Source organism: Dermochelys coriacea, chromosome 21 (genome assembly GCF_009764565.3).
Source record: "Dermochelys coriacea isolate rDerCor1 chromosome 21, rDerCor1.pri.v4, whole genome shotgun sequence".
Classification (NCBI taxonomy): domain Eukaryota; kingdom Metazoa; phylum Chordata; order Testudines; family Dermochelyidae; genus Dermochelys; species Dermochelys coriacea.
The window spans coordinates 6646462-6674363 of NC_050088.1; the positions used below are offsets into that span (position 1 = coordinate 6646462).

At 49.7% G+C, this 27902-nt stretch overlaps 1 long non-coding RNA gene across 1 annotated transcript in view; it reads left to right on the forward strand.

The window, feature by feature from the left end:
- The first annotated feature begins 22308 nt into the window (after positions 1 to 22308).
- The window catches only part of LOC119846284, a 66739-nt gene continuing 61145 nt past the window's right edge, over positions 22309 to 27902 (forward strand). Inside the window, exon 1 of the long non-coding RNA XR_006276573.1 lies at positions 22309 to 22579. This is a non-coding gene — a long non-coding RNA (uncharacterized LOC119846284). The remainder of the gene's footprint in view (positions 22580 to 27902) is intronic.

The following is a 27902-nucleotide window of genomic DNA, read 5'->3' on the forward strand; positions in this document are numbered from 1 at the left end:
CCTTTGAAAGAAGGTATGGAGAACAAGAGGCCAGAAGAAGGTGATGGAAAAGGGGAAGCGGATAGAAAGTGACCCTAAACCAGGAAGTTTCCATCACCACAAGTGTGTGAAAGCTGAGCAATTGGGAGAGGATGGGATTTTTAGTCAGGCTGTTTTGTTAGCTCTTCTTAATACCTTTATAATTCTAACACCCAACCAAGACCTTGGGAGGGACGTGACCTTTGTGAAAGATTCAGCATCCTTACCACAATAACGGAGAAACTTCCCACCCCAACTCTCTAGTCTTCTAGAGGGCCCTCCAGCCAAAATGAGAAGTTAAGACCTTGTTGCACATCCCAGACAGACAGACCAAGAGTTGACCAGGCTTTGGAGGCTGAATTCTGCTCTCATCTTTAGAAGCTGTCCTTCCAGTTCATGTCTGAGGTATCAGAGTAGCAGCCGTGTTAGTCTGTATTCGCAAAAAGAAAAGGAGGACTTGTGGCACCTTAGAGACTAACAAATTTACTTGAGCATAAGCTTTCGTGAGCTACAGATCTGATGAAGTGAGCTGTAGCTCACGAAAGCTTATGCTCAAATAAATTTGTTAGTCTCTAAGGTGCACAAGTCCTCCTTTTCTTTTTTGTCTGAGGTATGTTGGGCAGGTGGGATGTGTAGATAAGCTAGCAGGTGAGAACTGATGGCCTGTGGTTAAGGCAGCAAACTAGAACATGGCTGATCTCGGTTCAAGCCCAGCCCTGCCACAGACTCCCAGTGTGACCTTGGGAGAGTCACTTAGTCTCTCTGTGCCTCAGTTCCCCATCTGCCAAATGGGGATCATAATCCTTCCTTAGTCTGTTTTGTCTATTTAAGATGGTAAACTCTTTGGGCAGGAACAATCTCTTAACATGCTTACATGCAATGCCTTGCACGATAGGGTGATTTCAACAGAATGGCAATTCTTGCTGCTCACGTGACACCAAATGGAACTTCAGTCTCCAGTGCTGTCAGCCTGGCACCTTAAAGTCATTTAGAACCAGGAAGCAGAGTGGAATCCCAGGCCAAACATATCCAATTAGGGACAGTGAGCCCAGAACCCAAGACAGAAAGAGAACTCACTCACGGAACCAGTTTCAGAAGCAGCACTGGACCTGCATGCAAGCAAAGACTTTTACAAGCAATTAGTGAGCATGGACGTAAGCTCAGTGCCTGCGTCACACCGGCTGCCTATGGGCCCATAATATTCCCCATAAAAATAAATCACATTAATCACCATGCCACAGAAGGGAGAGCTCTAATCCTGATGGGAATGACATGGAGTGGAGAAGCCAAAAATTCTGCTGATGCAGCCGGAAGACAGGAAGATTTCCTAGTGCTAGCTGTTCAGAGACAGCCTGGGAGAGAAACCACCTCAGATAAACATGGCAGCAGCATGGGAGAGGTTGGGAGCATTACACTGAATGTTAGATGTTCATTAGGATGCAGGCCAGCAATATAGTATCCCTAGTAGGGAGGCACTGAGCTCCATATTGTAACCCACGGTTCATTCCCAACACTATCCCAAAGCAAAGTGTCCCCTAAGCAACAGTCTGTGGAGGACAGCAGGGTCTGATGGTCATTGGCCTTGAGTCAGGCACACGTCAGCAGAAGCCTGCACAATAGAGAGTGGCACATTTAGGCTTGGAAGGGTTTAGACAACATGACCTATGAGGAAAGGTTAAAAAAAACCCTGGGCATATTTAGTTTTTGAGAAAAGAAGACTGTGGGGGGACCTGACAACAGTTTTCAAATATGCTAAGGGCTGCTACAAAGAGGACAGCGATCAATTGTTCTCCACAACCACTGGAGGTAGCACAAGAAATGGGCTTAATCTGCAGCATGGAAAATTTAGATTAGATATTAGGAAAACCTTTCTAACGCTATGGGTAGTTAAGCTCTGGAACAGGCTTCAAAGGAAGGCTCTAGAATCCCTGTCATTGGAGGTTTTTAAGCAAAGGTTGGACAAACGCCTGTCAGGGTTGGCCCAGGTTTACCTGTTCTGCAAGCCCAAGGGGCTGGACTTGATGAGCTCCTGATGTCCCTTCCAGCCGGGCATTTCTCTGATTCAGTGATTTGCAGGCAGTGTGGAAGGTGTTTTTCCAAAATGGCAGTTTAGCAGCTGGGTGGAAAGGAGGCATGTTTGGGTTTTTTGCAAAGTCCTGCTGTGCCCACGAACTAGGGCTGCGAAATCAAGCAATCGTGTGAAATTTCAAAGGCAAGTTTTGCTGAAATGAGCCTGTTGCAGTGAGGAATATTTTTCAAAAATGGGTCTGGTTTGGAAGTCGTGACAGCTTGCTGAAGCCAATGATTGTGAGCATGGCAGCTTCTCCTAGGGATATTTTGCTCAGTGAAGCCGCGGGGCTGGACAGGGAAGTGAATCCTGGAGCTGTTACAGACATGCAATTCCTAGTGCACAGATTGGTCAAACTGCAGCCAATGGGTCAGATGCGCTCTGGGGAGCTCCACAGGGAAGCCCATGGCTGCTTTCATGTTGGATACAGGTTGCATCCCTTGGAGACATCAGACCTGCTCCTACCCAGCCTGGCTCCTTGTGCAGCCACTTACCCCTCCATAACATAAGTGCAGATGCTCACAGCTCTGGACAGCAGTGTTTACATCCACTGCCCATTCATTTTGTTCAGGGGAAATGGTGACATAGGATGCCAGGCAGTGGAGAGTCAAGCCCAGCAGGTAACTCTCCATCTCGATCCAGATGGGCCTGGCATGCCGGGACCTGCACCTCCACATGAGCAATGACAGCCGCTGCAATCTGTTCTGTTTCACGCCAGTTAGGCCCAGCCCTGGGGCTCCTGTCAAGTTGCCAGCATGGTCCTTAAGTGGGCACCCCCAGGGACCGGTGGGTTAGGATTCTGCAGAAATGTCCATAGTAGCAGGTGAATTCCCCAGATGGGCATAGAGATATGGGGGCACGTCCACCCTCTACACAGAGAGCCCCACATTTCTTCCTTAAACCCAAAGCACCTCCTCACCCCAAGGATGAGCCAACAGCAGAGAGATCCCAGATGACACTGCTGAGCTACGGGGGTGATGGGTCCTTTTGCTAGAGATGGGGAGGAGGTTTCCCTGCCAACAGTTTTCTAGGAGAAGCTGGTGAGCTCTGAGCAGCATTCTAATTACAGACTCCAGAAGGGATTTGCTCAGGCTGTTCTTCTCTACAGCGCTCTCCTTCAACTGGTGCATCTGCATTCTGCAGATCCATGCGAGCCCCGGCCCCAGAGGAAATGGAGCAGAACCTAGTGTTCCAGCGTTCTGTGAGCAGAGGAGCAGGAGAGGTCATTCACTGCAGCAGAAGCCCCACAGAGCTGCACCCTCACCCACCAACACCAGTCAAAACCAGGGGGTGCAACTGGGTTATTTGTCATTTCAGATGCATGGCCTCAATTCTGTTGTGTTTTGATGTCGGTTGGAGTGAGGGATTGATAAACTCTGAGGCAGGGACATCCCTCCCTATGTATACGAAAAGCACCTTGCACGTTGCAGCCTGTAGGTGCTATAGCGCTACAAATAAAAGAAGAGCCTGGCAAGTGAAATAGGGAGGGGTTATTATCCCAATTTAATAGATGGGGAGACTGAGGCACGGAGCATTGAAATGACTAAGAGGGGAGTTCAGTATTCATGATCCATTCAGCAGCTGGTCCCTCCATGCTGAGACTACCAGCGAGGGGGCCAAATGCGTGGCAGTTTTCGTACTACAGGCCCAGTCCGCTAGAAATGCACCGAGACCCCAGCTCATTGCATACAACCCACCGAACAGCTGGCGCGATGACCTCTCCTAGCTACCAGGTTGGGCTGGAGGTGACCTGCTGGCAAGTTGACCAAACCCCTGAACCATCCATCCCAGAGATCTTTCGTTTTCAATCACCCTTTGGCCCTCCCTGGTCTCCCCTAACACTGATCTCAGCCTCCAAGCCTGGAAATGCAGCCCGGCCAATCTGCGCTAAAAGAGCTGGGCATTCCATGCTGGCAGGCTACTAGCATCCCAAATGGAGCCACTCAGGTCCCGGGCACCAGCACCCCCCTCTACATAATTCTACACCCATCTAGAGCAACATCTGTCTGTGGAGCTCAATGCCCCGGTGCAAACCTTCAGCGCTCAGACCCCGCAGCATCCCTGCGAGGCAGGGGAACATTCACCTCGTTTGATTGCAGGGGATACTAAGGCACAAGAGAGGCTGAGCAAACCCTTGTCAAAGGTGACAGGGAGCGAGTGAAAGGAGCTGGGAATAAAGCCCTGGTTCGCAGTCCGGTGCTCTAACCATTAGACCCCACTTCCTCTGAGAGGCAGGACTGGAACCCAGGAGCATTCGTTCTCAGCCCGATGCTCTAACCACTAGGCATACCTATTAATAAAAAGTCATGACAATCCTATACTGAGCACTCCAACATGGGTGCATCTGACAATCTAGACTGAACAAATAAAGAATCTGCCAAGGTAAGTACATACTAACCGCAGATAATATTCTCTGCTAGTCTATGAAACAAGTGTCAGCACAAGGGGAAGTCACCTCTTTTCTTTATGCAATCCCCCTGCCTTCACCTCGCTTCCAAGTAGAGCAACACTGGAATGGCACAGCTGTCCCAGATCCCAGAGGATTCACAGTGGTACAGTTACAGATGTTCACACGCAGGTTTTCTCCTCTGCTAACCCGACACAGCTCACGTGCACACACATGCTCCACTCAGACAGAAGCATGCAGATGGGTCTTTGGGGAGCAGGACATACAGTGTGTTTTAGAGTCTCTCCTTCCAGTGAGCACTTCACCTTCCCATCACTCTGCCACTCGGGAGCTACATAGGCACTGACTCCTGGAGACAAAACATGTCCATCTCTGCTGCCCATGTCACCTTAGTCTCTTGCACACACACCCAGGCACATGAAAATCACTGCCAGGAGGCCAACCATGGAAGCGTTCGGTCTGACCTTTAGATTCAAGATGGGTGACTTCATTGGCAAAATGTGCAACTGGCCACTGATTTTGGGTACCCGATCTGAGTCACCTGGGACCTGGTTTTCATAGGGTACCGAGTGCCCCTGCAAATCCCACTGATTTCACCAGGCGCACCTCTGAAAACACACAAAATCAGCATTTGCTTTTACAAAATTGGGGCCCGAGGCAGATGATTTTTGCTGCTGCCTTGAGTTAGAGCAGACAGCTGGGCATCAGGACTCCTGTGTTCTGCTCCTGACTGTGCGGGACCTTGGGCAGGCTAAGAGCTCTCTCCATGCCTCCGTTTCCCCAGTTTGTCGGCTCATCTAACTTGTGTGGGCACATTGAGATCTTCAGCTGAGGGGAATGTTAAACTGCTATTATCCTGTCATTTCCCCCTTCCCCCCATCCTACATGTGCTAAGAGGGGTTTGTTGATCACCACGTTATCTAAATAACTTCTTATTGAAGTAGCGGTCATCATAGGCACAGCTTGTACCAGACATTCTTCGTGTCTCTGTTCCAGCACTGCTGGAGTAGAGTAGAGTAGAGTACTGCTCTACTTTCCTGCAGTAAAGCTGCCCCGCTCAAAGGCAGAGTACCATTCAGGTAACAGACCAGGGATCGTTTGGAGGTTAGCTGAGCCTGTGTACCTAAAAATTCAAGCAGATCTGACCTCCACTGGCTATTTCAAAATTGTCACTTTGCTTTTGTAGAGGCTAAAGCAGCAGCAGCTTCTTATTGCTGGTACCACAGGAGTGTCAGCAGCCCTGGTAAATATCGGGGCCCTGCGGTGCTATACACAGAGCGAGAGAAAATCCCTGCCCCAAAGAGCTGACAGTCTAAATTGACAAGATCAATAAAGGGAGTATTGTTATCCTCATTTTACAGGTAAGAAACTGAAGTACAGGAAAGAGTGGGCCAGATTTGGATACTCTTACACTGAGTAATAACTACTCCCACTGAGATGTGACTTGCCCATGTTCACAAAGGGAATCTGTGTCAGTGTCTAGAAATGAGCAGAAGGGGTCCTACATCCCAGTACAGTACACCAGCCACAAGACCATCCCACATGGGAATTAATCACCTGAGGGTACGTCTACATTGCACACTAGGCTGGGACTCTGACTCCGGTTTGAGCCCATGTCCCCGTTCTGTCCATATACAAATCAGTGTAACTCGGGTGAACAAGCAGGTCCTAGGACTCTGCTGGGGTGGGGAGTGCATCAGAGCCTGAGTCCTGCGGTGACCCAGGTCCAAGCCCTGTCATTGTGGACTCAGGTCAAGCTGCAAACCCGAGTCAGAAGGTCTGCGCAGTGCAGTGTGGATGTGTTTGCATGGCTGAGAGAGCTGGGTCCAGCAACTGTAAACTGCTTACAGTGCAGTGTGGATGCTCAGGCCCACACACTCAGTTTACAATTCAGTGTGGACATACCCTTAGACACACTTCAGCCAAAAAAAATCCATCAACTAACCTCATTGCACTCAACTAAACTCACTGGACGCTACACTACACACCTCACACACACTAAAAACATACAGTCAGCCAAAACATAGTTGACCATAGCAACCAACAGACCAATAGGAAAACAATAAATCCAGCAGCACCTAGTCTCAATTTTGCCCTCGCAGCATCACCATAACAACAGATCCACCAATCGGAGCAGGAGAATTGTGCACTTAGCAACCAGAGGCAGATGAATTACATGGGAATAAAAATTATGCAGAAAATATTTTTTCCAAGCTTTTCATGTAAATCCATTCAAAAGGCTTTTGGACACTGCAAAGCCAGAGTCTGAAACGCAGGGCCATGTCAAATGAACAATAAGGTTGCAATCAATACTTGCTCTTTTCCACCCAAGAGGCTCTTTGGGCCAAAGGCACGGAGTTATCCTAGGGAGAAGTTTGGCCATCAGTTTGCACTACTTAACTCTTGGCTGTGTGGTTCACAATGGCTCCTTTCTGCCCCTTACACAGCCAGCATATAGGAGAACGGGCATCACTTACCTGGAAACCTCAGAGAGATGGGGCAGGCATCCAGAACTTGCTAACACTAGGGCTGAAGCAGGACTTAAGTAGTGCATAGGTCTTGGGTTAGCCCTCTGCACTGTGGGGATAGTCACCCTCTCCAAAGAGCAGTGGGACTGGGGGAAGCAAGCAGGAGTGTTTGGTTGGAGTTGCTCAGGGAAGATTTGCTAGGGGCTGCTGAGTGACAGGTGTGGGGCTGCTGAGTGACAGGTGTGGCCTGGCTCTACGGAAAGGAGAAACAGTGCCTGACAGAGGGATAGATTACAGTCACATTAGCTACTCTGGCATCTGTGCTTCAAATCTGAAATTGAGGCTTCTGGGCTCTGTGAGCCCAAATGGGCTTCCCGTGCCTGGCTCCAGGGCCCAAGTTCCTGGGATTGCGGAGGTTGGGAAGATGTTCTAGACCCCGTGCTGCAAAGAGGCTCCCAAGCAGGGAAAAACTGGTGGAACTTTCCTCACATTCAACTCGCCTTGCTCCTCGCTGCCATCTCCCTTTCCCCTCTGATTCCTAGAAGAGACACAGGCTCAATTTATCCACATATTTGCTGCTAATTATTTACAGAGCCACAAACTGGGGAAGTGGCTCTTGCATGGATGTGGCTGATAAATGCTTACTGACCAGGAGTCAAGGCTGCCCGTTGCTGCCTAACTTCGATCCCAGGGTTTGAAGAGAACATGGAAGTCAATGGTGTAGTGGCTGGGGAAGAGGAATGCAAAGGGACTGGATATTCAGGCAACTCCCTTCTAGGTCAGCTATCCCAGTTATACTGAGGTTAAGAGAGGAACACACTGAAGCACCTAATTATAAGCTTAGCTGGGAGCAATCTGAGTTATCACACAGGAACTGGCACTCCCCATGCTGAGGCAAATTGCTCTCTTCTAATGGCTGCTTATCACTAGGATAAATACATGGACAACACTAGGGAATCATTTGGCCCACAGAGTATCCTGGGGGGAGAAGGTCAGATATTAGATACTATGTGAGATGAGTTTGGGGAGGGACTCAGCCCACTTCCCAATGGGCCAGTGTCTATAGCACAAATACCCCTTCCACAGCTGATCCACAGGGTTGGCAGCTTCAACTGAGAAGCCAGGACTGAGGAGGACGCTCGCCCCTGTGCAGGACAGCACCCCAAGGCCTACCATTTAAGGAGGGCGGAGGGCAGACGTGGTGCCTAGGCCATGTGCTGGACCTCTGCACGCGGGCAGACTTCGTCCTGACTCAACGGGCTAAGGAGACTCAGCTCCCGTCCGGTCTCTAGCAGAGGTGGGACACGTTAGCAGGATAGCACGACGGATGTCTGCACTGTCACTGCCCATTGATTTCGGTGGGAGCTGGGTGCCCACCTCTCTTAGGCTTGGCTGAAAGTCCCAGCTGGTGTGCAGATTTGTCCCACACACAAGGCTGGGGATGGCAGGGAGTTGGGGCCCACTCACAGGACAAAGTCAAAAGCAACACCCTGAAGCATTTAGGGGCTCATAAAGAACACCCCCTTCACTAGAAAAGGGTTAGATGTTAAGGACAAAACTCTCCTCACTCCTCTGCTTTATGGGTGGCCAACTTGAGATGCTTTAAAGGAGTCTGACTTTTCAGAGGTGCTGAGCAACCTCAATTTAATGGGAGCTGCTGCTGCCACACCTCTGAAAAACAGGCCCCTTTAAGATGTCTCAAGCTGGGCAGCCGAACATTGAAACATCAGAACCAAAGACCATTTTGGGGAGTTTGGGTCCTTAATTCTGAAGGAGGAAATCATCTGGTGAAGGCACTGGATTAGGAGTCAGGACTCCTGGCTTCTATTCTTTTCTCTACCACAGCCTTGCTGGGTAGCCTTGGTCAAGTCACTTATGGTGCGATCTCCAGAAGTGCTGAGAACCCACAACTCATGATTAAATCAACAGGAGCTGCCACGGCTCACGATCTCTGAAAATCAGGCCACTGATTGCTCTGTGCCTCAGTATCCTTATCCGAAAAGTGGGGGGGTTAGTTACACTTGCTCACACAAGGGTGTTGTGAGGCTTAATCTGTCGATGTCAGTAAGATTCTTGGGTTGGAATAAGCTAGAGAAGGGCAGATCTTTGTTATTATTATTCATTCTTTGGAGAGCAACAATGAAGTCCGGCTCCACATAGATGTGGGAAATGCCATGGGTGGCAAAAGCAACATACATGTAATATACAAGTCCCTGGGTCTCCTTCTCTCTTTCTATTCTACAGGCAGAGCAGTCAAATGCCAATGCCAAAGGAATTTGCTCCCAGCCGTGGACCCTGTCCTCTATGGCTCCGTGCGAACTGAGCACAGACAGAGGTGAGATAAATCGGTGGAACAATCCATCTCCCTCCACTGAAGACTCATTGACAAGCTTCCCTTTTTCCAAGCCAAGAGATCTGTCCCACTGGCTCAGTCATGGGCCAGGAGCAAACCTCTCTCCTGTCACAGGTGACGAGGGCATGGAGTCGGGACTTGGCTGCCTTCACAGGAGCTGGGTTAAAGAGCTACAGGGAAGTGTCTGCCTGCAGGGAGCAGCACAAGCAAACAGGCAGCTCAGGTGCGTGAACAGCAGGTCAAACCCTTCCCTCGCAGAGCATTGCTGTGGCTAATTCATTCGTGTGTCTGCAGAAGCACCGGCATAGTGCTCGGTCCTCTCCAGACAGACAAGAAGGGGCGGTCGCTGCCCCAAACATTTCACAGCCTAAGGACAGCCAGAGGTCAAGGAAGGGGGTGAACACAAGGGCCTTTCTAGCCACATCAACAAGATTCCCTAGGAGCTGCACAGCAGAAGGGTCTCTTTTCGAGGGAGGAGGGCATGGAGGTGACTGTCCAAGAGACTGACAAAGGGGAGGACCAGGGTGAGAATGCTGGTGGAGCAGAGGGGGCAGGGGGAAGCTCGAGCGATGCAAATCACACCCCACTGACTGCTGTCCAGTGCCCCGCTTGGAGACCAGTCGTACCAGTTATGGCTGGGTGAAGAGCACCTGCATGTGGCTGATTCAGCAGGTCAGATGAGAGGATCCCTGTGGCCCCTCTTGGCCGTATAACAGGGGTTTCTGGAAAAAAAGGGTTGCAGCAATGCACATGGCTGGCTCGCCCCAGGGAGAAGAGCTTTGATGGCACAGAGAGGGGAATGGCAGGGGCCACTCACACACTCGCTGCCGCGTCTGCCATCACCAGGACAGCGTGCTGGGGTCTGCTCCCCGCAGCTCAGCCCATTTGCTATTTTCAGCCCAAGCAGGGGACCCAGCACAGCCCTTGCCTTCCGCAGACACTGGCGCAGCTGGAGGGTTTGTCAGCTCCACGGCAACAGGTGGGAGAGGGGAGCAGGGAAACATTTCTGAGAGGGAAAGCAAAAGGGGCTAGTCACGGCATGTACAGCGCCCAGCGCAGAGCCCCGAGGCTGACCAATGGCTGGGCCTGTCCATAGCACTTATGCACCACGCTGGGGTCAGAGGGGCGTGGAGAGGGCACGGCCCCACATCTGGGATCCGCTGCAGGTAACCCTGTGTTTCAGATCCCCTCTGGACCAGACTGCTCCATCCAGGGCACTGGAGCACGCTGTCCCATCCCTTCCCTCCCATCACACAACACCTGCTAAAAGACCCGACATCCACCCCTCGCTGCTGCTATACTTAGGGAGGCAAAGCAGATGGCAAAAACTGTAGTCGAAAGAAGGAAAACCAAATGAAGCTGTCTACCACTGCAGGCCAATCCTGCCCTCTCAGAGCAATCCGGGGGCTCAGGAATGCCGGGGCTGTTCTTGGGTGATCTGCCAGCGCACACGGGATCGGGTGTGGCAAAGACTATGCCTGCAAGGGCTTCACCCTCATTTCAAATGGCATTTGGATACTGCCAGGCTCGCAATGTGCTCCAGATGGAAACACTATCGGCATGTGCTACTTGGCATAGGCACAAGAAGCAGCATGGTCTAGTGGCTAGGGCTCAGGAGTCCTGGGTTCTAGTCCCAAGTCTGCCACTGACCTGTTGTGTGATCACGGGCAAGTTTGCTCGTGAGGAAAATCACCATCTAGCCATCGCATGGGGGGGAACTCCAGCCCTGTGCACAAACCCAGCAGAAAATCCCACTTCAGCCCCTGGGGAAAGAGTTTGAAGAGAGGGATTCAAGCCTCCTAAACTGCAGAAAATCTGGTTTGGGGATGGATCCATAGAACCTGATTCAGATGGGACTTACATAATGCACCGGCCTTGAGTTGGCCATTGGCATGGGGAGAATGGCAGCCATGGTTAGCAGGAGCTCCTGGCCAGTGGTGTCAAATGGCACACAGCTCTCAGTTCCCTAGGTAAATCTACAGCAGGATTTTTCCCCTAGCTGAAGACCCCTAATATTTCATTAGTGGTGTCATTCTCAAGCTATTAAGTGGTCTAATGGTATCTGGAGCCTTTTATTCCCCACACTCTATGAATACATCCTGAAAGCCTTTGTACTGCCATGGTGCAGACAGGCTTGCTTCCCTTTTAGATAGTAGGGGCTGAAGGTTCACCCTGCAACCCCAGCTCTGGCAGAGGCATGGTACTCCATGGAAGGGATAGCTGTCCTCCAGTGGTCTACACAGAAGCCTAGGACTCCAGGCACCTGGATTCTAGTCCTGACCCTGCCACTAAATTATATATGAGACTTGAGCAAATCAAGTTCAAGTTTAATTTCCAGAAGTACAGAGCACCCACAACACCCGCTGAAATCAATACGGCCTGCAGGTGCTCAGCATCTCTGAAAATCAGCCCCTAAAAAAAACAAAACAAAAAAACCCAACCTCTCCTTGTCTCAGTTTCCCCATCTATTAAACAGGGCTGAGCCAGCTCTGAGGTCTAGGTATGAAAAGGCTCCATAGAGGCACCAAAGAACGATCATTACTATTAACTCCATGCCTTTCATCTCTGACGGGGAACCAGCTCCCCAAAGCAACCAGGGGAACATACAACGTGAAGTATTTTAGAAAATCTTTAGACTGCTCCCCTGCACATGTGTCCAGCTGTGGTTATCCATCATGGGAAAAGCCCTACTTGAATTGCAGGATGATCTTCAAATAATTGCAGTTGAGTTGCAGATAAGACATGGAAAAGTAATAATGGACCTTTATTAATAGCGGTAATTTGGAAAAGCCAGAGTAGAGCAATGTTTTAAAAGAAAAATTTGCTGGAATAATATAAACACTCTGGTATTGTTATGCCTGATGATTTTTTTTTATAATCAGGCATTTTGCTGCAACTATGTTACGTTCATTAAAAAAAAAGCAACTTGTCCAATATAAAATTCAGAAGACTAAAGAAGTCTTAACACAACTGTTGTAGATTCCAAGTTAGTGCAGCACTAATTGTATACTCAAAAGGTCTGCAAAATTGTGGATTGTGCAAGGTAAGCTCATTTAAAAAACTGCGGTGGACACCTAATGTTGCGGGATCTACAATTTTTGCAACATTGCGAATGAAATAGGGCCTGGATCACGGGACAGGAAATAAGTGAGCAGGCGCATTTCAAAAGCCGGTTGGTGAAGCAGCACAAAAGGGACTTCTGGGTACTTGCAGAATCATCCTGCCTTGTAAGACCCAGATGTTCTGAACAAATACAGCCAAGCTCTGATACATGCTGGTTTGATCTGTAACTTAAAGCCCAGGGAAATTGTCCCTTTAGAATGCAGATAGCACTCTCCACTCTTCCCTGGCCTCTATGGCTGGGGCAGAATTCCCCTGGTACCAGAGCATTACAGGACCAGTGTAACTGACCCTGCCCTGCTCCCCTGGCAAGGCCCAGTGTAGGGCGCATAAGCGATGAGACAGGGGGTTTCTGCAATGCATAACACTCCAGGCACTGTGGGCTATGACAGCCCTTAGGAGGCAGCCATAAATGATAGCATCACCCAGAGTTGCTCTCAGTCATGTTAGGTACCAAACTGGCCCTCATCTGGGCCAGAATCTGGGGATCTTAAAGGCATCTTTGTCCATCCCTCCCTGTGCCGTGCCTCCAAGAAGGGCAGCACAGAACCAGACCTGTAATCTACAAAACACCCACTGACGACAGCTCAAGTCCAAAGTAGCAAATCCTAATGCAGATTATTAAACAGCGCAATTCTAGCACTGTTTTGGTGAATGAAGCAGCTTTCCCTGCACTTGCACAGCTGCCAAAGCAATGGCTGAAGGTTTTGTCAGGACTGGTCTCTATGAAGCTTCTCTCTACACTGTCGAGAGCCTTATAAATTACATCCAGAAACTCCACAGAAGAGCACCTACATTTGCAGGAGCTGGATGTGACCCTCCTAGCATTCGCATGGCGTACATCAGGAATAATGCTATTAGTCAATGAAGCTACATTTGTGTAGAACTGAGAGCAATGAGTACAAGGTTAGAACAACTGTTTAAGGCTTTAAATCTTTTGGTTCACAAGCCTCTGGATATAACCAACATATTTTTAGCTGCTTACTCGTTAAGCAAACATAAGGGAAATGTCAGGGTGATTTTGCATATTGTGCTGGACTTTGCACATTTACTCTGTCAGGCTGAAGATTCTGGATCCAAACCAAACCCCAAATCCAAACAGCTCCCAACTTTGTGGGGGGTGGGGCGGGAATGGGGCTAGTATATGAATGCAGATCCTACTCACAATTTTGCAGCTGGTTCCATTTAGATAATAGGCCTCCCCAAACTCCTGGAATCCAACATCCCCAAAGTTTGGGGTGCTTGGGAACCAGATCTAAATGTTGGGTGCTCAAGCCCCTATTTAACACTGATCTGGTTTGGAAGGATTCTGCAGATCAGCTTTCGGAGATCACGTTTGGTGGCTTCACTTTAGTCCTGCACAAAATGACGGTTCACATGACAGATCTAAATCCATCAAACTCTCAGAAACCCTTGAAAACCGCTACATGATGCACAGAGCTTAAAGGGAGAGGCCAATTCTGTTTGGAGGTTCATTGTAAGTTGCCAGGAACGCGAACCTGAAAGCAAAGCTCAAGAGGAGGAAGAAACCATATGAAGCAAAAGGAATGGGGGAAAAAAAAAAGAAAAAAAGCAAACTCAAATGACCCAGCCAAAGATGCTGAGTGGTGTGTGGCTCTAGACACAGCTTCAGACTTGCTGACGTAAATGGGACACTGACCTGAAACGCTGAGTCTGCATCTGATGGAGGGTGGACTTCCAGTTAAACAGCTGAGACTCCAGGGAGGCAGTATGGTCTACTGGATAAGGAACCAGTATGGAAGTGGGGAGATCTGGGTTCTAATCTCTCTGCTGCTGGGTGAAGATTGGGCACGTTGCTTCTGCTCTCTCTGCTTCAGCTTTCTCCTCTAGAAAATATTTCACAGATAGGTATCACGGGGCACAATTCAGTAACACGCAGGGAGGATGCTAGAGAAGGGCACAGGGTTATTCTGTGGGTCTGGTTCTGAGCTTTTTGACTGGGGACTCATGACCTATACATGGCATTACCAGGAGGAAGACATTCATAGGCCAGATTTTTAAGGGCTCAGCACCCAACCTGCTTACAGCTGATCACTGCGTCGGTGGGAGCTGAGCTCTTCTGAACATCTGACCCTGACTGTGGGGGTCTGAGCCCTTTTGAAAATTCCAGCTTGTGTCATTGTGTCCCATAGCAGCCACTCCGCATGGCGGCCAGCATGCTGGGACAGCCGCCTCAAAGGAGGTGAGCGAGTCCCAGATGCACTTCCTGGACAGCGGAAGAGACCAGCCGAGAATAGGTTTGTTATCAGTCACCTGGTTAGATAAGGCACAGCTGATCCGCTGTGACTCCGCTGCAGGGAGCCAGCCCGGGTCCCTCCCTCCAACGCTCTGCAAATAAGAATTAAGTGCTATCTCCTGCCCTCTGCCGCCTCCGTTTACCTGCCCTCTGCTGTGGCTGGATCTGAACCCGGGTCCCTCTCGTGCGTTGCCATGAGCAGACCCTGCTGCTGCTCCTGTCATAGCTGCTTCCCTGTTAGCTGAGAGATCAGAGACAAAGTGAGGAAGGTTTCAGAGTAGCAGCCGTGTTAGTCTGTATTCGCAAAAAGAAAAGGAGTACTTGTGGCACCTTAGCGACTAACAAATTTATTAGAGCATAAGCTTTCGTGAGCTACAGCTCACTTCATCGGATGCATTTGGTGGAAAAAAGTTTTTTCCACCAAATGTACTCCTTTTCAAAGTGAGGAAGAGCGCAGAGCCCTGGGGCTGTTGGATCTGCTAGCTTCACATGGCAGAGGTTTGGGGGGAGCAGACACACCTGCAGAAAGACACTGATATCAGGGCAGCTCTTATGTTTAAAGAGTTTGTGGGATGCAAAGCCCTGGAGAATGACATCCTGGTTAGCCCCCGGACAGGTGCAGCCTGGGAACAAGGCAAACTTCCCCGCACACTCTCAGCCCGGCCCAGGAGAGACCCTTTTCAGAGGAAAAACAAGCCAGCTCTCTCCTTGGCCTCTCTGGTTCCGAGTGCCAAGAAGGGAGCCAATTAGTGCCAGTTATGGTGCCGTGGAAAGCCAGGCTCTCAGGCCGTGAGCACCACCTGGTTTCCCAGAGGGCAGCATGAAGCCAGCTGACCCAGGCTGGATTCAGGCTGGTGACCAAAGGGGAGAATCAGCTCTGGAGCCCATCACCGACCTCACTGAGCTACCCACGTGCGACGGGCTGCATCGTTGTTCTGGTTAAAAACAGTATAATGAACTGGCTAGTGTGTCTGAGCACCCCCTACCGGATGGGATCACAACAAGTGAGCTGTAGCTCACGAAAGCTTATGCTCTAATAAATTTGTTAGTCCCTAAGGTGCCACAAGTACTCCTTTTCTTTTAACTAAACAGGTGTATGTCACACACCCCTTACCACTAATGGAGATTCTCCTCCACTTCAAGTGCAGTCTGAACCCTGTCCCCTTGTACTCCTGACAGTCCCTGTGATACCTCTCTCTGAACTCTTAACCTCAGAGCACAACAGATCTGCAGTGCCCTGACAGCTCCTCTGGTATCCCCAGAGTCCCTGGGCTGGCAACATCACCCGTGCTCAAGCCAGATGAAGAACAGAACCAGCTCCCCCAAACCTCGCCCTGGTTGGTCATTGCATTAATTTTTGGACATGCTGCCACCTGGTGGCAGTTCAGAGATATGACTGGCTGCCAAAAGGCCAGCTGGCTTGGCATAACCCCAGCCTAGGCCAAACCCGCGCAGACACAATGTGATGTGAATCCGCCCCAGCCACCCACGCCGTGGCGCCCGGCAGCCTACCGAACTTTCCTTCATCCAGGCCAAATTAAAGCACCCCTGTGTAGCTCCAGCAGTCGCCCTTCCCGTAGCTGGCTATGGCATCGGCTCCATTCTCACAAGCACTGATGTGAGCACAAGCCAGCCTGGTGGTTGATAAAAGTATCGACCAGGCAACCAAGTTGTGGCCCATCCTGTGCCTGAACAGAGCATTGTCTCCTCTGATCACACAGAGAGGGCACAGATCTGTACCAGGCATAATGCTGTGGTAGGGCAGGGGTTAATCAGGTGGAGAGGAGAGCTAAAGCAGCTCTCCAGAACAGCATTGCCAGCAGCTATTTTGCATCCCTCGGCCCCCAATACATACACACACACACACACACACACACACACGCACGCACACTGCTGCCTTTTAAATATTAACCCAGGGGCAAGCTCTGGCTGTAAGACCTGTTCTACCAGGGATGCAGCCCCATGGCTGCCAGCCCCCCTCCCAGGAATCTCTCTGCACTGCTACTCTTGACATAAGGGCAGAGAAGGGTCACAGAGAGCTCAAGCAAAAAGCCATGAACTCCCCGCTGCATATAGCATTGAGATATATAGATATATATTTATTTGCTGGGCTTCCTTGTCCTGGCCTACCGGGAACCATTGACTGAAAGATAAGAGCACTGCTCAATGCTTAGAGTAGGTGGGGACTGGGAGCAGACAGAACTTGGTCTTGGTTTTGGCTTAATTGGCTCGTGAGCTGCTTGTTGGCTAGTTTTTGGCTTGTAGCTTGTTTGGCTTGCAGCTTGTTGGTTTTTTTTTATTGGCTCCCAGCAAGCAGGGGAGAGAGTCAGGGGTGCACAGTGGGCCCCCCACAGTCCCAGACTGTGTGCTGGGGGGATCTAGTCACATAAGCGTGTTGAGGTTCTTAGGAATTGGCTTCTCCTGGCCTTATTTTGAAATGGGATTAGCTTGATTTTTGGCTTATTGTGAAAGTCGGGGTGCTTATTTACCACGTGAAAGTTGGAAACTGTGACTGGGAGTCCAGGCTCCGGCATTCCAGGCCTGGCTCTGCCACTGAATCAGTGTGACACTAGGAGAGTCACTGCTTCAGGTCCCCATCAGTCCAACCAGAAGGGCACTGCCTGTTTCGCAAGGTTGTTGTGCGTTAGGGTTTGGAACAAGCCTCAAGTCTCCTCAGAGGAAGGGAATTACAGAAGTGCTGAGCATGGTTTTTTCCCCTATACAAGGAGCAACCAAAGTGCATTTGGTCTGAATGGCCAATTTCAGAATAAGGAAAACAGTGACAAGAAAGAACAACAGTAAAGTCTCAAGGAGACTTTCTATATTTCAGTCCATTTTTTAAATTTAAGACAGATGAAGTTGGGGCTTTTAAAAATGTTGAGGAAAAATCTTTTCCCTGCATTAGGATTTGCTTCTGAGAAGTGGGAGTTTATGCTACTCATGGCAGAGTCAGGATACATATCTGGGGGTCTGGCCTATGTCACAACTGTTAAACTTAGCTTAAATATGTTCAAGGCAAAGAAGCTATCTCTCACAGTTCCAATCTCTATGTATGCTGGTTCCACTTCCCTCTAGTGGATGGATTTTGGAAAGACACCTGTCAGATGTAAAACCTACAATCATGACAGAGCTTTTTTACTATAGCAGAACCTCAGAGTTAAGAACTGACCGGACGACCACACACCTCATTTGGAACCAGAAATACGCAAGCAGGCAGCAGCAGACACACACACACCCAAAAAAGCAAATACAGTACAGTACTGTGTTAAACGTAAACTACTAAAAGAATAAAGGGAATGCTGAAAAAAAAAAGATTTGACAAGGTAAGGAAACTGTTTCTGGGCTTGTTTCATTGAAATTAAGATAGTTAAAAGCAGCATTTTCCCTCTGTATAATAAAGTTTCAAAGTTGTATTAAGTCAATGTTCAGTCGTTGTAAACGTTTGAAAGAACAACCAGAACGTTTTGTTCAGAGTTACAAACGTTTCAGTTACAAACAACCTCCATTCCCAAGGTGTTTGCAACTCTGAGGTTCTACTGTACTGCAACAAGCAGCTGATTCTGTAAACATACATTTTTTAGGGGTACTAAATCTCATGAACCGCTTGCTCAAATGACCCCAAATTTGGAGCACTAACCCTACCCCACAGCATGTGCATTTTTAGAATAGTCGTCTGTGAACAGTGACTCTTAACCTTAACTATGGCTGACCATTACTGTTTGCTTTTTATGTTACAGCAGCACCCAAGGCCGTAAACCTCCCGAGCCGGGCGCTGTTTTATATAAGTTTGTCCACAATGGGGCCAGACTCTGATGGGGGCCTGCTTGAAAAAACTCACTTATCCCTGAGAATCTGGTTTGTGGCATGGTAATAAATTACTGACATTGTTTATATTACAGTAGAGTTTAGAGGTGCCAGCCAGGAATCAGGGCCCCATTGTGCCCGGCGCTGTATCATCTGTACTGTCAGAACCAGAGCCCTCTCATTTAATGGGCACTGATATGGGGCTGTGGGGGTGTATTTAAATGTATGTATTTGTTTCTATGCATGCGTACTGTGTGTGTGTCCATCTGTGTACATTCACGTGTCTACATGTGTATGAGTATCCATATGTGTGCACGTGGACCCTCTCTTCCTCACTAGTGAACTCACTCGACTTTGATCAGTCTCTCCTTGGAGCACAAGTATAGTGCCCACAAGAGTCCCCAATCTCTGTGTCTCTGGCTCTGTTCCTCCTGTTGCCCCTCAAACCACATCCCCGGGGCTGGTCATTTCTCCTTGATTTCTGCAGTGCTGGGAACTCCATGGGTACACATTTCCCTGCAGAAACGCCATGTGCACACATTTCCCTGCAGAGAACCAGTCTATGCAGAGACCCGACCGACAGGAGACTTGCTGCTGAAAATGCACCTGGAACTATTCCTAGAGAAGGATGTGTACAAATTCAGGAAATTGAATGCTAAATAAATAGCCTTTCCCTGCCAGTACTTCATGTTCAGAAGATAATAGGATAACAAGTCTGTTCTGTTCCTCTGCCTTGCCAGGGCAATTGTACCAGAAACTTCTGAGAAGCCATGAGGAGCTCTTTTGGAGAAGGACTAACCGGCCCAGGGGCTTGGTATTGGTATTCTGCTACAGAATCACAGAACTGGAAGGGACCTCCAGAGACCATCTAGTCAACTCCCCTGCACTCAAGGCAGGTCTAAGTATAAAGCCTTTCAATCTCTAGCTTGGCTGGTCTAAGCCCTATCCAGGTCGGTAGCAGCTGAAAGCTGTTAACATCTGACAGCTGTTTGATTTGATCCTGCAAACACTCATTTTCATTGTCAATAATCCACAAACCGCCGTGTTTCTTGCCTGCTGCTCAAAAATAACTCCCTCCAGCAGCTGGCTCCGAGAATTCCTCCATTCCTCTTCACTCTTCAACAGTGCAAAGATTTGCAATAATAGTCACAGAGTGTTGCGCTTAATTGGATTAGGCAGATGCAAACCACTGCCCTCTAGTGGATAAAATCAGAGCTGCCCACCAGCACGTGACAGGCCCTATACTGCTAAGGAGAGTCTCATTTAGCTCAAGCAGTAGAGGCCTTCGATTCTGGAGCTGGAGGATCTGGGCTCCATTCCTGGGCAGTTCTAAGTGGCCATTATGCATATCATAGGGACAACAGTGAAATCTGACGTTGCTGTGGATCTGTGAGAACGTAACAACAATTCTAGGCACTACCGAAGAATGAAATGAATGGAAGAATTCTTTGTTTGCATCTGCTGTCCTAATCATCCTTACAAAACACTCTTTGGGCAGAGCAAGACAATGGGTACGTGATTAAAATTGCTTGCCAGCCTTTGTATTGCTTTGTAACTGCAGCAGCATGAAGTGATTATTTTTTTTCCCTTTTGTTAAAAAAAACCAAGTCTGCAAAAAATGGCAAATCCATTTGCTATGCCCCATGCACACTAACGGGATCATTTTTGTGCTTTTCAATGCCTGGGAGAGGATGAGAGCTCCAGTGAGACACCGCCGGGATCAGCACATAGGAACAGCAATAGATTAGCCAGAAATAGGAAATGTCTATACATACTCCAAGCACAGGCACTGACTTCATGGGTGTTCCAGGGCTGGAGCACCCATGGGGAAAAAATGGCGGGTGCTGAGCACTCACCAGCAGCCCCCCTATCAGCTGCTCCTCACCCCCCGCAGTGCCTCCCGCTTGCCGCAATCAGCTGTTTTGCAGTGTGTAGGAGGCTCAAGGCATAGAGGGGAGTGAGGATGCAGTGTGCCTAGGGGAGGGGGAGGAACTGGGAGGGAAGAGGTAGGGCAGAGATAGAGTGGGGGCCGAAAGAGGCGGGGCAGGGCAGGGTCTTGGGGGAAGGGGTGGAGTGGGCGCAGGGTCTGGGGCAGTCTTTGGAAAGTCGGCACCTGTTCAGCCGGAGCCTCGATTTTACAGTGAGGAACAGGTTGGCATGGATTTCCATTCCACTGCCTTCAGTGCAAGGGCAACCCCATTGCAGTGAGGTGAAGGACAAGAAAAAAGCCACACAGTTCACCAGGCCCTGCACCTGTGGGGTTTGATTTTATGAACATTTCGATTTTATGAAATAGGGGGTTTACTGTACGGGCTGATCTTGTATTACTTCCCCTGCAATACTGTACTAGGCAGAATGAAGCAGGGTGGGGGCTTGTCTAGACACAAAAGTTGTCCCACTTTAACTATACCTACGCTTGGCAGAATTAGGTTTTTATTATTTTATAATTTCAACAGATAATATTGATGTTTATTTGTAATCATTTTTTCAATTGTAATCAATTTATATGCCCCCCATGGCAGGAAATTATGGGAGGTTCAGACTGTAGGAGGGTCAAGCAATTATTAATGACAGTTGATGAAGAGATTCAAAAAATTCAAGCTTTATAACCATTAAAACACAAACTGTAAACATCATGTGTCAAAAGATACAAAGTCAATAGCCTTAAATCAAACTCTAGTAAGTCCTCAAGCAGCGTTTTTCTTACTTTGCCTGTCTGTTATTAACAAGGGAAATATCTTTTCATCGGTTTCTGCGTGTACAGGGAAATTGGCATTTACCAAACAAAAGCTAATGCTTTCAATGCCTAACTCCACACACAGCACAGCGTTTGTCATCAAACCTCTGCCCATGTTCGAGAGTTGTAAATAAGGAGAAGAAACTAGCAATCCCTTTTAACTCCACTGAACTATGTTGGATGGAAAGAGAGTTCAAGTGATAAAGTTCTCATAAAGTTCCTTAAACAAACATTTTACAAAAGTATGGGGGCATGTCCCCCTGTACTTGCCAGTGGGGTTGGCAGGCTTCTCAAACTGTTCTCCAGAGCCTCAGCTTTCATGTTTTTTAAAAAAAAAAAGTAAGCTTTTAGCTGTTATGGTTGCAAAAAACACTTCAAAGCGTGACAAGCGTAACCCATGCAGCGACTCTGCCTGAGTTTGCAGAGAGCCTGAAACAACACCCTCAATGGTTGCTAGCTCAGATGCCAATGACAATACTTTAAATGTTAACTATCTTGATCACACTGTGAAGATCTATGCAATCGACTCAACGACAGCTCATTTGGGGTTTGCATTTAACACCATGTGGCAGGGTGGAAGAAGGGGCATGACTGGTTTAATTTCCCCCAAAGTTGGGGAAATGCTGCCTTAAAGGCGAAATACAGATCTCATTACACTGGCTGGGACTCAAACCCCGGAGACAAGAATTCTGCTGAGGACTTGGCAAGGCGCGGGAAGCACCGAGCAGTAAAAGGGGAAGCGCTTTGCTCAGCCAACGGGGACAGCAGGGGGTTAATAAAAGGCCTGATAAAGAGCAACAAGAAACTGCTAGTTGCCATTAGAAGTGTCGTGCCCAGGAAATTAAAAACCATACACCATATGCTGCACTGTGCAGGGCGGGAACTGGCGACGGCAGAAGAGGTGGCTTTGCTAGACTGGTCTCTGCCTCTAGCAGCATTTGCATCTGCTCTAGTGCACACACTAGTGCACACACTAGGCGGCAGGCTTGACTCGAGCCGCCTTGTTAATCTCCCCGCCCCCCCCCACAGCAATAACTTAACCTCCCCCCTCCTCCCTTCTAGCACCAAGCGGGGAAGGACGGTGACACAGGAATATGAGGAACAGAGGAGAGGGATGACACGCGTAACCTAACCTACTGGCACGGCAGCTGGAGAGGCAGCGCCAATGGCTGCTTTGCATGCACAATGAGTCCATCCAGCCCTCCCCAGTCTGTCAAGTCCTTAAGTTGCAGCTTTTGACTACCTCCGTGTTCAGAGAAAAGATGATGCTCAGCACGAGGGGAAGGAAGATCCTGCTGCCAGGTAGACGGCATGGACACTGATCCCGACAGGGCCGGCTGCTGAGAGGTACGTGCTTTCCAAGGCGCTGCAAGGCAGGGTTCCAAAAGCCATTTGTTAGTCTCTAAGGTGCCACAGGTCCTCCTTTTCTTTTTAAGGATACAGACTAACACGGCTGCTACTCTGAAACTAAGATCAGACTTTAATTTTCCAGCAGGGGGGATATGGAAATCTGGCTTCCTCTAAAATGATTCATCCTGCTTCCCCTCAAACCCTCCCACCCCCCAAAACCTCATATCCCTCCCAGCACAAAACACTTTGCTGCAATCTCTCCCTCTGGGTCTCTCCATGTTCTGCTCGTGTTCGCAGAAAAGTCAGGAGCGGAGGCTGGACAAGACGCAGGGAGAGCAGCAGGACAGAGCGGGTTGGTACCTGTTGGGCCGGTGGGCTGCTAACTCGGGCGCTGGCATGATAGCCAGGCAGGCAATGCCAGACAGCGAGCAGGGGCCAAGGGACAGGCGGACTCCTTGTGGGAGTGCAACACACTGCGCTGCTCGGGATTTGTGGGTCGAGATTTAATGAGCAGCAGCAAGCTCACTGACAAGGACGGCACTTCCTAGTCCAGCGTTAGGCTTGCAAGTGCTCAGATGGGCAGAGGGGATTACAGAGAGGCAGGGGCTGCATTTCCACTGGAAGGCAGGCTTTTGACCTACGTCTCTGCTCATTTGGCCTTAAGGCTTAGCAAACAGCCCTGATGAGTGTCCAGCACCAATCCTGCTTCTTTAAAACGGTAGCAGAAAGCCAGGCAGATGGTGGCATGGGAAGGGTCAAGACAGCAGCTCTGCAGTGAAGTAGAGGGAGAAAGTGCTTTAGGGAATCACCTTGTCTTCTTTATTATACAAAGTTCCTTATTCAGTGTTAGAAGAAAGTGGCTCCCTATGCCAGGAGGAATCAATAAGCAGCCTGCCGGTCAAATCCGGATTGCCAAATACTTTGGACTGGATCCTGAAATCTTTTTATTTACTTATTATCATTATTGTTATTATTTTCTCTGGAGTCTGGACCTTGACCGAGAAATTTGGATCTTGACTACCCCTGCCCTGCCATTGTCACATGACAGCCCCAGGGCTTGATGTTTGGGGGAGGGGTAACTCCCCCCCAGAAGCACATGGCTCTTGCATTCCATTTCTACAGACTCAGGGTTGGATTCTTGGTTACCCCAGGCAGGGATGGAAGGGGAGGTAGGGAAAAGGTAGCTTTAAGTCATTTTTGCATTCCCATAGTCCAGTGTCCTGTCTGGCCCCTGGTATAAATTAGAGCAGCCTCAGGCTGCTCTATGTTATATACTGCTGACCATGGCCCCCAAGAGGTCTTGAGAAGAAGAGACTAACCATAGTGCCGTGTGCTCTGGCCATGCCCCAGACATACCCCCACTCTGCCCCCTATGCTAGGGGCTGGGAACAGTGCTGACACAGAATCCTTTTGACGGTTCTACATCACCCGAGCAGACAGGATGTATTTTCCAACCAATCCAATGCCTCTCTACGCTATAAAGGCGGTGGATGTTATGGGAGTGTCCTGTAGCTGTATATATGCAAATGAGTTAATAAATAAAGTGCCAGTAGATGGCACTTAAGGATAGCTAGCGTAGTTGCTGGGTTTTGTAGGACAAACAAAATTTGCTGCTTTGCACTGAAAATGGTTTCCATTGTGTAGCGCTTTACTCCAGCTCTTAGCAACGCAAAGAGACCTCGGAGTTCTCAGAGCCCACACCACCGCCAGCGCCCGCCTACCGGCAGGAGGAAGGTATAAACGGCATGATCTTTTGGTGCAGATGCCAGAACTGGATAATGCAAAGCGCAACAGTTGCTGTTCAGGAAGAGGGAAAATAAACCCTTCCTCCCACTCCCTGGCATCGAGAAACAGGCCTTGAACTATTTAACATTTCTTAGGAGGCTCCTGAGACATGATGCCACTGCCCCAGGCCAGTGCCCTGTGCCCCAGCCTTCCCGCATATGAGTCACTGACTGGACATAGTACAGAAGTGGTCTCTCAAAGGGGGCTGTCCAATAAGAGATTTAATATGCTGTCCGAGAGGCAGAAGTTTTCAAAGCAGTCTAGGAGACTGAGAAACACCTGTTCACTTCAGCGTGTGGAAATCCCCTAGTCTGCTGTGAAAATCTTGCCCCACATTGCTCCCTGAGGTGCTGTCACCTTGCAGTAAATTTCCAATGAGTCTTCTACAGACAGATTACCCAGTTGTCTGTAATAGAGCTACACTACTGAGGCAAGGCACAGCAGACAGTGCTGTGGCTGTGGGGCCTTCCTTTCCTTTTCCTGTGAAGTCTCTGTCCCCAGGGAGCTCTGGAGTTGAATGGCTTCCACATGTCACAGGACAAAGGACAAACAACATGTAGACAGATGACAAAAGTCAAATCTGTGTCAAAGTCACAGGTGTTAAGGCCAGAAAGGACCATTCTGACCATCTAGTCTGAATTACATAGCAAAGGCCAGGGAACATCACCCTGCATCCAGCACCTATCTTGTGGTTGAGCTAGAATGCACCTCTTGCTGACAATCATCTATGTAATTATGCATGTGTACTTGGGAATCGTAACACAGTGTTACAGGGGAATTAAGAGAGGAGTGTGATCCAACTCCGGTAAAGCCAAGGGCAACAATCCCCTGGGCTTCCATGATCCTGCAGCAGGGCCTTGGGTGTTCTGGGAACAAAAGAACACTGGCTGAGGTTTAGGCAATTGTTATTGGGGGTATTAAGCTAGCAGCCAGAGGCCCCAGCAGCACATACATTCAGGGTATCTGCATGAGGAAGCAGCACCGCTCTAGGTATAATCTTAAACCAGTGCAAGAGGCTGTGTGGACATTCATTTTGGTCTGCAACAGGTTTATTGCAGTTTAGCTGAAGTCGACGGGGAACAGGTTCAAGCTGAGGTAAAATGAGCTGCTCTTAAACCGAAAGAAGAGCATCCGCACAAGGGCTTGCACTGGTTTAATACTCATTTCAGTTAAACCAGTGCAACGTCTGCGTGTAGACAATATAGGAGTGAGAGAGCGCCCCAGCCCTGAAGAGCTCACTGTCTAACGAGCCGCAACAAAGGGTGGGCGGGGAAACGAGAGCACAAGAAGGGGAAGTGACTTGGGCAAGGTCATACGGCAGTTCAGTGGCAAGAGCAGAACCCAGGTCTCCTTACTCCCAGCTCAGTGCCCTAGCCATGAGACCACACTCTTTCCTGATGGCTCCCCACTCCCCCCTTTGAACCAGATAGTTTATCCCCCAAGGACGAGAGGAAGTGAGAGCCGAAGGCCCCAGTTCTCGGAGCAGCCTGATGTTAATGGCAGCAGCCCTGTTCTAGCGCGAGGGAGCGCGTCCCCAGTTAATCAGCGTTTAATTAAAGGACATGCTGACATTTGGAAACTAGAAACAACTCTCCTGTGTGGGCTGCCTCTCTCTGCCGCTCGCCTTCTCTCTGAATCACTCCCTGATATTTTGCCAGATGAGGATGTGACGCTCTCCCTCCCTTTGTAAGAACTCATTGAAAAGGAGACGAAAAGCCACCGCCTCTCCAGGGGGAGAGGATGGCACGGGGCCCTGGGTTTTGGTAGCGGAAGGGAGGAGCCGCTTACCACCCCCTTGGCCAGTGCAAGGGAAAGAACCAACAGGTGGCGTCCCTGTAGCCTGCCTATCCCTGCCAGAGAGCCCGAGAGGTGACAGCACGCTGCAGGGGAGATCCCAGTGGTATCCTGCTGCCTCTTCTGTGCCCAACTGACATGCCGCAGGGTCCTTGTTCTGCTGGGAATCCTGCTTGCATGGAACCTGCCTGGCTGGCAGCCCAGTGCACACATCGATATCCTGTGGGGATTCCCCACCGGCTGGCCAAGCCTGCCGTTCCCACCACCCCCTTCAGCCACGACCTGCACTGAGCCCCAGGTCAGGACCTCTCTAGCCTTCACTCACTCACTGGGCAAGCGCTGACTGACACCCTCTGCTCCACGCGTCCGCCTTTCTCCTCTAGCCAGTCGCATACTCCCCATATCTGAACCACCACCTGCCCGGGCACCCGCGCTGGCCCTGGGAGCAAGAGGAAGAACTGAGGTTGTTCCCTGTTTTGTTTGCTTTTGGTAGAGCTGGGTTCAAGCTGCAAATTCTGATGCAAGGTTAGAGGCTGTTTGGATCCAGGGTTTTGGCTTGGCCCATTAGAAGATAGGGGGCCAGCCCCACATCTCAGATCTGGGTCTGATCTAGCTCACATTGCACAGGTGTCTAGGTTCTGTGGCTGGTTCAGAGCCCACTTTAGATTGGGGGGGGCTCTCTCCTCCCCCCAATCCCTCCTCTCATTCTCTTGTCTAAACCCAACCTGTTCATCCTTGTTCTCAGCAGAACCTGTTCTCAACCTGTTCTCAGGTCGGTTTCCAATCCTCCTCTCTCCAGCCTGAGACCAGGGTGTGGTGAGCTGGGCAGGTCCAGCACAAAACCCACCTGGTCTGATTCAGGGCAGGGGGCTGCAGGGCCAGTGGCTCTGGAGTCTTGGAACTTCCTTCCACCACAATCCATTTCCAACCACACAGCACCACCGCACGGCACTTAGAACTCACGGCCGGAGACCCTGAGCAACCTGTGGTCTGACACACTCCGGCCCCGTCTGCACTAGACACTGGCACCTTACATCCCATATTGCTGACAGTCCTAGTGTAGATGGGCTCCTGACATTTCCACGATCCTGTCATCTAGACCTACTCTGAGTGGGTTGGTCAAAACGCCGGCAGCCTGTCTACACTAGGGCTCCTGTTGTTGCTATAACTGGTGGGAAAATTCAGGGGCTGAAGACTTGTACAGACAATTGGGTTCAGCGTGGATGTCTCAGGGTACAACCGCGGGGATAGGCAGCATCACCCACATGTTATTATTAATTATATTATGGTAGAACCTAGAGGTCTTGCCTGAGCTCAAGGCTCCATTGTGCTAGGTGCTGTATTGACACGTAGCGAGGCATGTTCCGCGCCTCAGAGAGCTTGCAGTCTATACAGACACAACAGATGAAGGGTAGGAGGGGAAACTGAGGCACAGAGAGGCAAGGGGACTTACCTGAGGTCACACAATTGTTTGGTGGCGGAGGCGGGAACAGAACACAGGTCTCCTGACTCCCAGCCCAGTGCGCAGGCCACCACACACACCCTGAGCAGCACCCAGCCCTGCAAGAAGAGGAGAGAACGTTTCAGAGCCTCCCAGCACTGAAATCTGAACCCCACCCACACTGGCATGTCCCCTTCCTCTCCGCCCCATTCATGCTCCAGCCCCGTTTCTCCATACTCTTGACCCCCCTGGCACACCTCAGCACTGCCACCATCACAAGCCCTCACACTCACCCCCTCT